The sequence below is a fragment of the Panicum hallii genome, chromosome 1 (assembly GCF_002211085.1).
Source record: "Panicum hallii strain FIL2 chromosome 1, PHallii_v3.1, whole genome shotgun sequence".
NCBI classification, from domain to species: domain Eukaryota; kingdom Viridiplantae; phylum Streptophyta; class Magnoliopsida; order Poales; family Poaceae; genus Panicum; species Panicum hallii.
Genome location: NC_038042.1, coordinates 19834170 through 19848462, shown reverse-complemented (window position 1 = coordinate 19848462; position 14293 = coordinate 19834170).

Genomic DNA, 14293 nt, shown 5'->3' with positions numbered 1-14293 from the left:
ACGGCTTGGTCCACGATCAGCTTGTAGTCACCTCCAGCGAGAATAGTCGGGTCTACATGATATGCAAGAATATAGAATTAAGGAATGCATAGTCTTTTTATTTTATTTCACAATAAGCTGCACTCCAAAAGGCTAACACTCAGGAATTCATGGTACAGAAAGGAACCTAAGCTTTGAATCATAAACATTTAACTCATGACTATAACATTGATTTAATTGTAAACAAGAGTTAAAATATTCAAAATTAAATTCAAATTTGAATGTGAAGCTTGGATAATTAAAGTTACAAAGTTTTGAAAATTTAAACACAGCTCTATTGCACACTTAAAAGATTTTGACTAAAAGATCTAATTAGATAAGCTTTACTGAAAAGACTTAGTTAATTCTACTATAAAACAAATTGAATTGATCAACTTAAAAGAATTAAATTACAAAACAAGATTAGGTTTGAAAATTCCACATCAATTCATACTTAATCTTTAGGGATTGCATACCAAAAATCAAGATCAACAAAGTTAACATGTAGGAGCTATGGATATTACACTCTCTCTTGTCTTAGATTTAACATAGATTCAAAACTATTTGGTTTCATATCAGACTCACTTAATAGAAGTTGTAGAGTTCAAAATCTAGTTTTCAACAAAACTGGTTTTGCAATTTTTGGAATTTCCTACAATTTTCTATTGAATTTACAAGTCAAAAATACCACTCACATGAAATAACAAGCATTCATTTACTTCTATTTTAAACACAGCACGAATTATATACTTTCATATCATGGTCATAAAACAAGAATAATAGAGTTTGAAATAAGGATTCAGGCCCAACTGGTTTTATATTTTTTTGAATTTTCTATGATTTCCTAGGAATTTCCAAAGTTCAGCACATTGAAAAGGGAGAAAGGATTGAAAACTTTCATATAGGCCCTCGGAAAGATTTGAGACCTTGCAATGTGGTCCCTATGGCCGGAAACAGGGCATCGGCGGCGGGTTAAGGCCAAATTCCGGCGAGGTGGGGCGTCAAGGGTGGAGAAGAGTTGGCCTACGGGCACTAGGAGCTTGAGGCGCACCGATCGGCGTGCTTGGGAGGAGAGGGGACGGCCGGAGGAGGTCCGCCGGCGTGGAGGCCGAAGGGCGGCGGCGGGGTGGTACTGGGAGCAACGCTCCGGCGAGGGAGAGGCACAAGGGGATGGGGAAAATGCTTCAGGAGGTCCCGGGGAAGCTTCTTATAGAGAGGAGAAGGGAAGGGAGGGGCGCATGGCCGGGCGCCACGGCGGCGTGGAGGTGGCAGAGCCGGCGGCGGCGCTGAGCGCGTGGGGGCGCGAGGAGAGGCCACGGGGGCGGGCTAGGGCAAAGGGCAGGGCTAGGGCGGCGCCTAGGAGTGAGGGGGAAGCAAGGGGGCTGCACTGACCGGCCGGGTTTCCGAGGAACGGCGGCGGCGGCGGCGAGCAGTAAAAACAGAGGAGCCGTGGGAGGGTTGAAGACGACTGGACTGATTTGCAATTTTCCGAAGTTCCAGGGACCTGTCTGTAAACTAGCGATAACTTTTAAGCTAGGGCTCAAAAGGAAAAGTGTTCAAAATGAAAGTTGTAAAACTTTTCAAGCTCTACAACTTTGTTTTAGGGTTTGAAATCAAAAACTCGAAGTATGCAACTTTATTTTAAAACTTTGGACTAACTTTAAATTTTATAAGATTTTGTCCTTGCTAAATATTTCACACATAACTTGGGCCTAAATGCAAGTTTTCAGAACTGCCATGATTACTTGCATCCTTATAATTTGGCCCCTAGTAACTTTTGAAAATTACTTTTGTAACTCAGGCATCTTGCACAAAAGGACTTATATTCTTATAAAATTACACATAAGGTCTTATTTCTACAAATACATCCAACCTCATACATTTCAACACATGCATTACATTTCATACCTATTATGGTACAATTTGACACCTAGGGTGTCACACTGATGGGACGGGGCGAAGTGACGTGGCGGACGTGATCATTACGGCGGCCGTGGGAGTCGAGGCAGCGTTTTGCCTTTCGTCACCCTGCCTATAACTGGGGCTCTCTGCCCCTCCATCGTCGTCGCGCCAATCTCATCTTTTCGCCTTCTTCACTTCCCCGCTGCTAGAGCCCGAGCCATTCCCATTCTATGTCGTTGCCCCTGTGAGAGCTCTTGAGCCTTTTACGCCGCCCAGCAATGGTGTCGTGGTGCCACTCAAACCTGGGCCAGGTGCGTTTGGGGGTTCTTGTCAAGTGCGGGCTTCTCTGCCCACGGTCCGCTGTAGGGGAGTGGCTGTTACCTAGCCGTGAGGAGGTGCCAGCACCACGTGATAGTTACGTCATCTCCTTCGTGCACTTCCACGAGCGCAGGCTTGGGGTGCCCTCTCATCCCTTCTTCCTGGGGCTCCGCCATCACTACCAAATCGAGTTGCAACATCTCAACCCGAATGGGATCCCATAAATCGTGGCCTTCATCGCGCTGTGCGAGGGATTCCTGGGGATCGAACCCCACATCAAGCTTTGGAGGTACTTCTTCACTGTCTCCTTGGTCAAGAAGAAGGATGGGTTGATGACCCCGATAGGCTGCACTGGAATCCATCTTCACAGACTCTGGGCCCATGAGTACATGGCCCTCACCACCACGAAGTCCAACAAGGGGTGGCATTAGCGGTGGTTCTACATCAAGAACCATGACGCCGCCCCCTTCCGCTCTTCACCGGCCGCATGATCATGGTGGCTCCGCCGGTGTGGACATGGGGGCCTCTAGACAAGGAGAAGAAGAGGCTCGCCCCGCTCATGGGCGCCATAGCATACTTGAAAGGCCACGGCCTTTGCAGCGCTGGCATCATCGGAGCTTACCATTCGAGGTGGGTGGCGCCGCTGATGGAGCTCGCGCTTCTAATGTACGGGATGGCACCAGGCATGTGGCTTGAGGGCATAACATTCACCCAGGGTTTGCACCATGATTCGAAGATCCAGCAGCGTATCTGGGAGGCGCTAGACGAGCCCGACGCTGTTCCCGGTCGAGGGGCATCCAGCGATGCGGCCAGACACCGACTTCATTGATCTGATGAGTACTTCCTGACCTCCTCCTCATGTCTCACTCCTTTCTCAATTCTTACTTCTGACTTCGTGGGTCGCCCTTTCCTCAACTCTCGCACGCCGATGCCGGAGGATGAGGTTGTGCGAGTGGCGAACCATGCTGCCGATGAGGTGCGCAAGAAGAAGAAGGATGCGGAGAAGGTGAAGAAGGAAGCGCAGGAGCGTGCAAAGCTGCAGTGCGGTAAGCACCAACAGGGATCGGACGAGGAAGTGGTGGAGGATGATGATGATGATGATGATGAAGGCGAGGAGGAAGAGGAGGAGGAGGAGGATGACATCCCCCTGGGATGAGCTAGCGCGCAACAATGAGGGGTCGTCCTCGCAGCCATCAACATCATGGCAGGTTCCCCCTAGCCCTACGCCTGCCCCGATGCCGCAAGGGGAGGATGCGCGCATGGAGGTGATGGACGCAGGTCGCAACACCCCGTTGAGGGCTCCCTTGCAGGCGGGGGGTCCCAAACGACAGCGTGCCGAAGAGGCAGAGTTGGGGTCAGGGGGCCCGACCCCGAAGCGCCCCCGCATGGTGGTGTCTCGGTGAGTCGATGATCACTTTGTCCCTTTTGTGCTTGGCGGTTCTCTTCCAATGGTGCACAAATTGCCCTCGGGCCTTTGCTGTAGCGTTGAAGGCCAAGCGGGTCCCTTGGCAGTGGCACTGTAGAAGGTCCTTGTGCTCCGAAGGGTGCCTTCGGGGGCAGCCAACATCACGCCGAGGGAGAGTGCGGAAGGCGCTGAGGTGATCGCGGCGCCAACAGGGTCAGCGTAGCAGATGGTGCTAATAGAGCTAGCATGGGGCGACGCGCCTGCAGAGGAGATGTTGCTGACGGTGGCGCCAGTCGAGGAGGGATCGGAAAGTGGTGTGCCCGATTCACTAGCAAAGACCGAGGCGCAAACGGTGTTGCTGCTCCAGCAGGCCGACGCATCCACAGCAGGGCGGACAGGTGAGGAAATAGCATAAGAGGAGCCGCCGTTGATGTCAGACGCAGCGGCCTTGGACTAAGAGCCGGTGCTGGAGGGAACTTCACCATGCGAGGCCGTGGCGGTCGTCCAAGGGGAGGCCTTATCTACCGATGGCGAGGCGGTGAAACTGCATTTGGCCCCCTAAGTGAGTTTTGGTGTTGATGACATACAAAATTAAGGAGCTAATGAGTTTATCGAATTGTGGATAGGCTAAAATTTAATAAAATGAAAAAGAGCAAGAAAAGACGCCAAATTTGCTTAAAATACAGTGTTGGGCTTGAAAGAAGATCTTTACTTATTTTATATGTTGAATTTGAGTTTAGGAAACACCGTACTATTAAGAGGGATGTGAATTGATAGCATGAAGGTGTCAAAGTGGTTCTTTGAGATGCTAACCATCAAGGAGAGATAAAATCACACATTTGTGCACCTAGTTTTCTGACTATTTCAATGTGTGTCGAAAGTTCCGACCCTGTGTCGGAAGTTTCAACACGTGTCGAAAGTTACTGGGTTCTTCCGATAGGGGGTCCTCGGCCAGTTGTTCTTAAATGGTCGGAAGTTCTGACCCTGTGTTGGAAGTTCCGACAATCACTTAACCAGTGCACTAACGGCTAGTTTTTGGGGCTCGGTTATTTATACCCCCTCAGCCTCTCCTTCGTGGGCTGCTGATCTGACCCAAGACAAACACCTCCAAGAGCATTTACTACTGCTCCCCAATCCCTCCTAGAGCTAATCCTTTAGTTGATTTGAGCTAAGGCTTGGTTGAGAGCAAGATTGAGGTGTGAGACTCAACCATTTAAGTGAGAGGGCAGTCAAGTTCATCTCAAGAGCACTTGAAGCATCCTCATCCTTCGATTCACATTTATTACTCTTGAAGCTTGCTTCTAGATGGTTTGGTGTTGCCTGTAGAGCATTCTCTCATGTGTGTGTGTGTGCGCGCCCCAGGAAGTTTGTATTACCCTATCCTTTGTGGATTTCATAGAAAGTGACTCAATCCTCCTTTGTGGTTGATTGAGTGAGGTAAAGGGTTAGTGGAAGACCCAACTCTTTATGAACTCCTGACATAGCTGTCAGACCCGGGACTATGGGACTGTGTACATAACATAGTTCAAACAGGATTAAGAGATAAGGCTTGTCTTATCTCTTATTTATGTTGTTCTCTACTCGTATGAGAGCAGGACTATTAGAGAAGTTGTACTCGAGTAGGATTCCTTGGCTAGTATTGGACTAGGATTCATGTAACTTATCCTCCCGGATATATAAGGGGGGCAGGGACCCCCTCAAAACACAACATCTACACCTAAGGCAATACAAACCACCAAACAGGACGTAGAGTATTACGCACATCGCGGCCCGAACCTGTCTAAATCCTGTGTTCCTTGCACCTTCAAGTTACTGATCTCGGTGTCTCCTCACCTAAACTTACCACCTCGAGTATACCCCTCGGTGGGCAGCCGGTAAAACACTGACAGCTGGCGCGCCAGGTAGGGGTGCACATTGAAGATCCACCGGCAAACTCGATGGCATCTTTCCAGTTCACCAGGTCAGTACCCTCTCAGGGCATGATGTTTGTTTTTGGCTCATGGGTCTGCATCGTCAATTCCTCGTCGACATGAAGCCGAAAACTCCCGCAGCAGGTTCATAGCAACCTCGACAAGTTCGTCGATAATCTCGACGACTTGTCAATCCATGGATCCGCTACGAGGACCGAGGAGGAGTCTGCTTTCGGTGCGACTTCATCCAGCGCTGCAACAACCTTGCTTGGGTTGGACTCGTTCCAACCTGAGGACTCGCGTAGCCGATCATGACTCAGTCTACGCAATTTGGCCACTGATCTTCAGGAGGCCAACATCTCCGAGTCCCTCCCTACATTAGAGATGGACTTGGACTCTTTACTCCAACTCGGAAAGCCCGAGGCCACCGCACGTTGGGGGCTGCGGGTTGTTTTGGTGCCAACGATCTGGTGATCACCTCCACTCCAGAGGGGCGTTTTGTGCATTGGAAGGGCATGAAACTCTCTGATCTACTCGATGTCGAAGATCAGCTTGTGGCACACCTTGAGCCTTTGCCTTTTCAGGAGAGCAGGCCATTAGCCACCTTGGTAGGGGAGTCGACTGAGCTGGTCGACGCGAGCTTTGATGAGCTCATCTCTCATCAGCTACTGATGGCAGAAGAAGGCGAGGATAATGGCGACTTGCCTATCGTCGAATATGATGCGGTATCTGAAGATGAGGCCACAGCCAACACCGGCAACGAAAACGACACCGATCGTGAAGCACGGAGGACCAGGAACAGAGCTCGCGCAGCCCGCCAAAGGAGGGTCAATGAGCGCATGTGATCTATGCATTGTGAGCTTGACGCCGAATTCGCTGCTGTAAGCGAGCGGGGCTTCAGGACTCCGGTGGCCAACATCGCCAAGGTAACGGCTATACTCGAGCGTAGTAACGATCCAAACATGCGTCAAGCACTTCGTTACGCACAGAGGGCTTGGATTCAGTTTGATCAACAAAACACGGCGTCTACCATCAGGGAGGAGCGCGTGGACGAAAGCCGAAGCCATGCTCACAGTCGAATGGCAGGCGGCCATCCTCGACCTCAGCGCAGCAACAACAACGACAACGCCCGCGGGAGTCAGGCCCCTGGCAGGAGGCAGCAGCCACCTCCAGGGGGTAACCCGTGACAGGCCAATCATCGGCCTCCTCCAGAAGACCAGCGCCAGCGAATCAATGAAGGACGCGATGCACGGTCCGTAATCGATTCCAGGCGCAGAGAGCGTGAAGTAGCCAAGATAGAGGGTACTGACTGCAGCGACCATTTTCCAGCTTTCTCCGCACAGTTTAGCAGTTATAAGTACCCTGAGGGCTTCAAGCCGATTGGCATCATCAAGTATAATGGCAAGCAAGCTCCTCAGCAATGGCTACTTTGCTACTCCACCGCCATTGAAGTCGCAGGGGGCTCCAACATCACCAAGGTCGTCTACTTCCCGATGGCTTTGGATCCTGCGCCGCTCACGTGGTTGGAGAGCCTCAACAACAACTCGATCAACTCCTGGGAGCGGCTCAAGAAGGTCTTCATTGACAACTTCCAGGGGGCGATCACTCGCGCAGGTACTCGTCACGATCTTGCTCAATGTAAACAGGAATGTAACGAGCTCCTACGGAACTATACACACCATTTCTTTGACGTCCGCGCTAGCATTGGGAATATCTCGGAGGAAGACATCATCGACTACTTCTACAACAGCATCACCGACACAGGCATCTACAGAGACTTTGGGCGGAACAGACCGAAAACTGTTGCGGGGCTTCGTGACATGATGCACGACTGGTCCGAGCAGGAGGAAAAGATTCAGGAGCAGTTCCCAAGGCGCAATGATAGCAACCTGAGGCGTCCAAATGATAACCGCAATGACAAGAGCCAGTGGGACTACTCGGGTCCATCCCGAAAGCGCAAGCTAGATGATCTCGTCGCAACCGTGGATCGTCCCTCACGAGGCAAGAAGATAATGACACAGGAAGAGTTCGAGAAGCTCCTGCAGAAGAAATGCCCATGGCATCCAGGTGCCAATCATGCGGCAATTGATTGCTACCACCTCCGGAGGATATTTAGCAATCCCGATGGCGGCAAGAAGAATCAGCCAGTGGTCAAAGAACCCGAAGATGATGACCAAGATGACCAAACGCACAACATGAAGTTCCAGGATGCCTCAAAGACCGTCAATGTCATCTTCGGGGGAGATGGAGACTTCGGTTCCAGGCGGGAACAAAAACTGCTTCTCCGGGAGATCATGTCCGTCGAGCCGGCGGCACCGCGACCACTCCGTTGGTCAGAGGTCCCCATCTCGTTCTCCCGCAATGACCAGTGGACAAGCTTCTCGGAGCCCAGTAAGTTCCCCCTGGTCCTAGATCCGGTGGTGGCAGAAGTCAGGCTCACCAAGGTGCTCATCGACGGCAGGAGTGGTCTCAACCTCATCTTCGCCAACACTTTGGGAAAGATGGGTCTGGACTTCACGGACATGCTGATTCCAAGCAAATATCCTTTCTACGGCATTGTCCCAGGTAATGCGGTGCACCCACTTGGTACGGTGGTTCTTCCAGTCACCTTCGGCACGAGGGAGAACTACCGCACCGAATTCATTAAATTCGAAGTTGCTAACTTCGAATCTTCTTATCATGCCATACTGGGCCGACCAGCACTCGTCAAATTCATGGCAGTGCCGCATTATGTTTATCTGCTTCTCAAGATGTCAGGACAAGTTGGAGTACTCACTCTCCGAGGCGACTTGAAGAAGTCATATGATTGCAACCAGGAGGCGATCCAGTATGCTTCAACTACGGGTGTGCCAGATGCTTCAGGGGAAGTACTCGCGGCCGCGCAGCAGCTCTTCCAAGCCAGGCTGGAGATCCCTTCGAGAAAGGCTAGCAAGTCGAGCATCCAGTCGACTGGTAACGTGGCCCTCAAGTCGATCCAGCTCCAGGAGGGTGACTCATCCAAGACCGCCATCATCGGCACCGGCTTAGATGAGAAATAGGAACTCATGCTCGTCAGTTTCCTCCGGGCTAACCGAGACATATTTGTGTGGAAACCAGTGGATATGCCAGGGGTGCCCATGGAACTGATCGAGCATAGTTTGCATGTACACCCACAGGCCATGCCCAAAAAGCAACGCCTTCGAAGATTTGCTCACGACAAGCGTGAGGCAATTAAACAGAAAATAGCTAAACTTCTTGCGGCTGGCTTCATTAAAGAAGTAATTCATCTAGAGTGGGTAGCTAATCCAGTCCTTGTAAGAAAAAAGAATAATGAATGGAGAATGTGCGTTGATTACACCGATCTCAACAAGCATTGCCCAAAGGATCACTTCGGTCTACCGCACATTGATCAAGTCGTCGACTCGACGGTAGGTTGTGTACTCCTCTGCTTCCTTGATTGTTATTCAGGATATCACCAGATTGCTCTCAAGGAGGAAGATCAAATCAAGACTGCGTTCATCACCCCATTCGGGACATACGCTTACAAAACTATGTCTTTCGGGTTGAAAAACGCAGGAGCAACCTATCAGCGCGCGATTCAGATGTGTTTTGCTGATCAGCTGCATCGGAATGTTGAAGCCTATGTGGATGACGTGGTCATCAAGACCAGAAAACCCGATGACCTGATTGCAGATTTGGAAGAGACGTTCAGCAGCCTTCGCAGGTTTCGGTGGAAGCTTAACCCAACTAAATGCGTTTTCGGAGTACCATCAGGGAAATTGCTCGGGTTCATCATCAGCAACCGGGAAATTGAAGCCAATCCTGTGAAGATTATAGCCATCACTGCTATGGAGTCTCCGGCCACAATCAAAGATGTGCAGAAGCTAACAGGATGTATGGCAGCCTTGAACAGGTTCATCTCCCGACTAGGGGAGAGAGGACTACCCTTCTTCAAGCACCTGAAACGCCAAGACAAGTTCCAGTGGATGGAGGAAGCCAAGCGGGCCCTGCAAGATCTGAAACACCACCTTCAGTCTCCATCGGTCCTTACAGCTCCATTGCCGGGAGAAGATCTACTACTTTACATTGTAGCGACAACTCACGTTGTCAGCAGTGCCATTGTAGTTGAGCGCAGTGAGGAAGGCCATGCATTTGGAGTGCAGAGGCCCGTGTACTTCATCAGCGAGGTACTCTCCGAATCCAAGGTACAATATCCGGTAGTTCATAAACTCTTATATGCAATTCTGATTATATCGAGAAAGTTGCGCCATTACTTCGACGAGTACAAGATCACTGTGATTACGGATTTTCTGTTGGCGGATATTCTTTACAATCAAGATGCCATGGGGTATATATCAAAGTAGGCAGTAGAACTGGGGGCTTTGTCCATCGACTTCAAGCCACGCACTGCAATTAATTCTCAAGCTCTAGTCAATTTTATGGCCGAGTGGCGAGAGAACCAAGTCCCAACCCCAGTCGACAAGGTAGAGCACTGGACCATGTACTTCGATGGATCTCTTAAGCTCGATGGCGGCGGTGCTGGAGTCCTATTTATCTCTCCACGGGGCGCCAGCTGAAGTATGTCCTCTAGATCCTTTGGGAGGTATCCAATAATGAAGCCGAGTATAAAGCCTTGCTTCACGGGCTATGTTTGGCAATATCACTAGGCATCAAGTGACTTCTTGTATATGGTGATTCACTTCTGGTCGTGCAACAAGTCAATAAAGAGTGGGACTATAACAAAGAGATGATGGACGCTTATATACAAGAAGTATGCAAGCTGGAAAATAAATTTTCCAGCCTAGAGGTTCATCATGTGGTACGGGAGCATAATGTTGGCGCAGATATTCTGTCCAAGCTGGGAACCACCCGTGCACAGGTTCCAGTGGGAGTCTTCATCTAGGAATTAAAGCAGCCATCCATCAAGCCCTCACCTCAGGTAACCACCGATGCTGACCTTCAACAGCCCGATTGGGAGGCTTCTGAAAAGACTCTATGATGAAAACAGCAAGAAAGGAGGAAAGTGGATACACGAGTTACCACATGTCATTTGGGAGCTCAGGACTCAGCCGTCCAAAGCTACAAGACAAACACCGTTCTTCCTTGTCTACGGTTCTGAAGCTATCTTACCGGCCGACATCATGTGGAAATCCCCAAGGGTTGAAATGTACAATGAAGGCGGACGAAGCAAGGCAATTAGAGCTTGACTCTGTCGAAGAGGCTCGCTGCACCGCTCATGTCCAGTCAGCATGATACCTGCAGGGGATCCGGTGATATCACGACCACAACGTGAGAGAACGGTCGTTCCGTATAGGCGATTTGGTCCTACGTCGCATCCAAGATGAGTCCGGCCTACACAAGCTCAACTCGAGGTGGAAGGGTCGTTCATCGTCAAGCAGGTTACAAGACCGGGGTCATACCGACTACAATACCTCGAGGGCCTAGATGTCCCAAATTCTTGGAACGTTCAGAACCTGCGCAAGTTCTACCCATGAGAAAACATGCGGGGATAGCTGTTCTCCGGGCGCCCAGGCGGCCTTTTTCTTCCGAATCAATTTGGAGGCTACGCGTCACAAAATCCGGAATGTAAATTTTTTCTGTTAACATACGGAGGCTGTAGCCATGTTCATGTCTCATATGAATCGAGTTCTTGTCATGAGTTTTGATGGAGGCTATGGCCACGTTCATGTTTTATATGAATCGACTTCTTGCCATGACCTTTGATGGTCGTTCGCGATGACAATTGCATTTTTCCCAACAAGTTAGATCCGTTCGATTGGTTTATACCTAACTTGTTGGGCGGGCTCACATGAGGAGCTATTTCAACTACGCCCAGAGTCGTTGCACTCAAGGTAGTTTTGACTTCTTGCCATAAGCATGGCAGTCGCGACGATGCTCGCGTTCTTTCCTAACTGGTTAGACCTGCTTGATCGGGTTATATCTAACTTGTTGGATGGGTTCCTACTCGGAGCTACTTCGACTACTTCCAGGGTTGGTGCACTCGGGGTAGTGTCTACTACTTAGCCTTTGAACTTGGATGACAATTCAGTCATACGGCACATACAAGTGGAGACATCAAAGAAAAATATATACAAGGAAACGAGTACTTGTTTGTACGACATCTCAATCCTATAGTACACTTTTTACTATCTTTTCTGCTATAGCTTGGGCTTCTTGGAGGTACTCGTTGAATTGTTTCTCAGTGCACTCTGCAACCACACCCTGCGTGAACGTCTCTAGTCGAGCTTCCGGCCAAAAGGATTTCACAAAGCTAAGAGCATGGATGACACACGCGATCGGGGCTTCAGTGAGGAAACTGAGGACCTTCTGTGGTGCTCTGAGAAGTTGCTCCAGCAAGGGCCGCTCATTTGCTTCACCGCCTTCTTATGGGTCCACCATGTCCACAAGCTTTTGGGCGGCTCCCTTGAGGTCCTCCAGCTCCTTCTATTGCAGCTCCTTCTGTCCTCCCAGCGTCTTGATTTGCTGAAGGCAGTCGGCGAACTGTTGTTCCGTGTCGATAATCACCTTCTGCAGCCTCTCGACATAATCTGTCAGTGATAGAGTATATTCTTCACGTCAGTAAGCAGCTTTTCTTTATATGTTAAGATTTTCCTAAGCTCTACGGTGAAGATATTTTCATAATTCAAGATAAATTGTTAAGTGAAAGTACTTGAGGGAAGAAAGGGCTTGCCTTGGTGCGCCTTCTTCTGTTCTTTGAGTTGTTCCTGGAGCTCGGAGTTGGCCTTCTCAAGATTGTGGAGATCATTCTTGAGGAGCCATGTTGATAGGAGGTTCAGTCCCGATCTTCCGAGAGGTACGGTAAACTTGATTGGTGGAGAACTCGACGTTGATGATCCAAGGCTCCGAATGAACAGAACCCCGCAATCACTACACCACTGCTCCATTGGTTATCACCCGTGTCACACGAATGACCTCGCCACGAAGGCTTATCCCTGCAAGTGCAATCAAGAACACAAGCAAGAACACGTGATGCAATCAAACAGACTTGATTACGAGATGGGGTCTCACAAATCGATGAACGACGACAATGTTTGATGACAGAATGAATCTAAGCAAAACCCCAAACCCTAAAGTGGCGACGGCTACTGAATAAAAAGGAATTAGGGCGTGCAAGTTCCCTGGACGCAACCCTAATGGGCTTCAACATGGTACACGGGCCAACGGCCCAAAAGACGGTGACACAGCACCCTGTCAGTTACGGACCTGATCAAGCAGAATCAGTTGTGTTACTACACAAGTCGAAAAGAACAGGATCTACATTATTCAAGAAAAGATCTACACTTACAGCGAAGATTTCTTCATGACAGCTTTCTTTACTCTTAGAGCCCATGGTATTTCAACCACGGTACTCATTGCTGGTGGCGGGGTCATACCAGCTGGTTGCACGGTGCCCGCCACGGCAATGGTTACTACTCCTGCGGAAGTAGTCGACGGGTCCGTCCCAGCAGTTTCTGCGGCCTCATCTGCTGGAACATCATTCCCAGGAGTCCGGTCTCGACCACTTCTTGGCGCTTGGGGTTGGGAGAAGAAGCAGAAGGACTGCAAAAAAGATAGTGTTAGCATGCAACAATTCCGATATTTAACAATTCAACAAGGTAGCAACTTCATACCTGGAGGATTCGACAACATGTGCTTTCCACTTGCGCACTACCCGACGACCCTGCGGGACCAAAGGTAGAGTTTCGGTCAACTCCACAGATGGTCCGGAGCAGTTGTTCCTTCTCGCCTTCCCTTCAGTTTCCCTTTCCACCAGGAGGCTCTCGCTTTCGGTTGTTTCGTCGCTCGGTTGAGCTTTGGATGCTTGAGCCTTCTTTGCTTCTGCCGCAGCAATGGGAAGAAGGTGGTCTGGTCGGGGGATGTCGGGTTGTGGTGGATAGCTCCGGTACAACTCTGTGTGTCCCTGCAGAAGATTTTCAGTTAGCAGTGGCAGAATAGCAGAACTTGTTTTAAAAAGAAGTCGAATACTTACTGGTTTTGGAGGATTTTGCACAGAAAACAACTGAGGGATGTACGGAACTGCGTTCACGTCTAGCAGCACTCCCTTGACCCGGATGAGTGCGGCGTCGTCAGTCAGCTCCTCTGCGCACATCCGAGAGGGATCTTCAACGCCTATGTACTCGAAGCCTAGTGTGTGGCGTTGTTGGATTGGCTGGATCTGGAGTTTGAAGAAGGAAAACATCACAGACGCTCCGGTCACTTCTATTTCTTTATGAGCTGCTATGATGGCAAGCAACTCGTCGACTTGGTCCAGGTCTCCTCTAGAGAGTTCGGTGTTCCACTCTGCCCTAATGACAGGGGGTTTTCCGGATTTTTTAGGAAGCTGGGGGGCATGGTTCCCGATGTAGAACCAATGGCTTTTCCATCCAGGAATGTTGGAGGGGAACTTGTAGGAAATGTACCTATCTCTGGCTTGTTGTCTAAGTTGGATGCCGGCGCCCCATACGATGGATGGATTTTTGGCAGTGGGTTGCAGTTTTACTCGGAAAAGGAAGCAGAAAAGATCCCAGTGGGGTTCAATTCCAAGGAAAGCTTCGCAAAATTGGATGAAGATGGCAATGTGGCAAATTGAATTTGGGTTGAGGTGATGGAGCTCAAGCCCGTAGAAATAAAGAAGGCCTCGGAAGAAAGAGCAAGAGGGGGGGGCAAACCCCGTTCGGCAAAATGGTAAAATGTGACGATTTCGTCTACATTTTCCATGGGAAGAGGTTCGCGAAAACAGGGGCGCCAGTTGACAAGACTT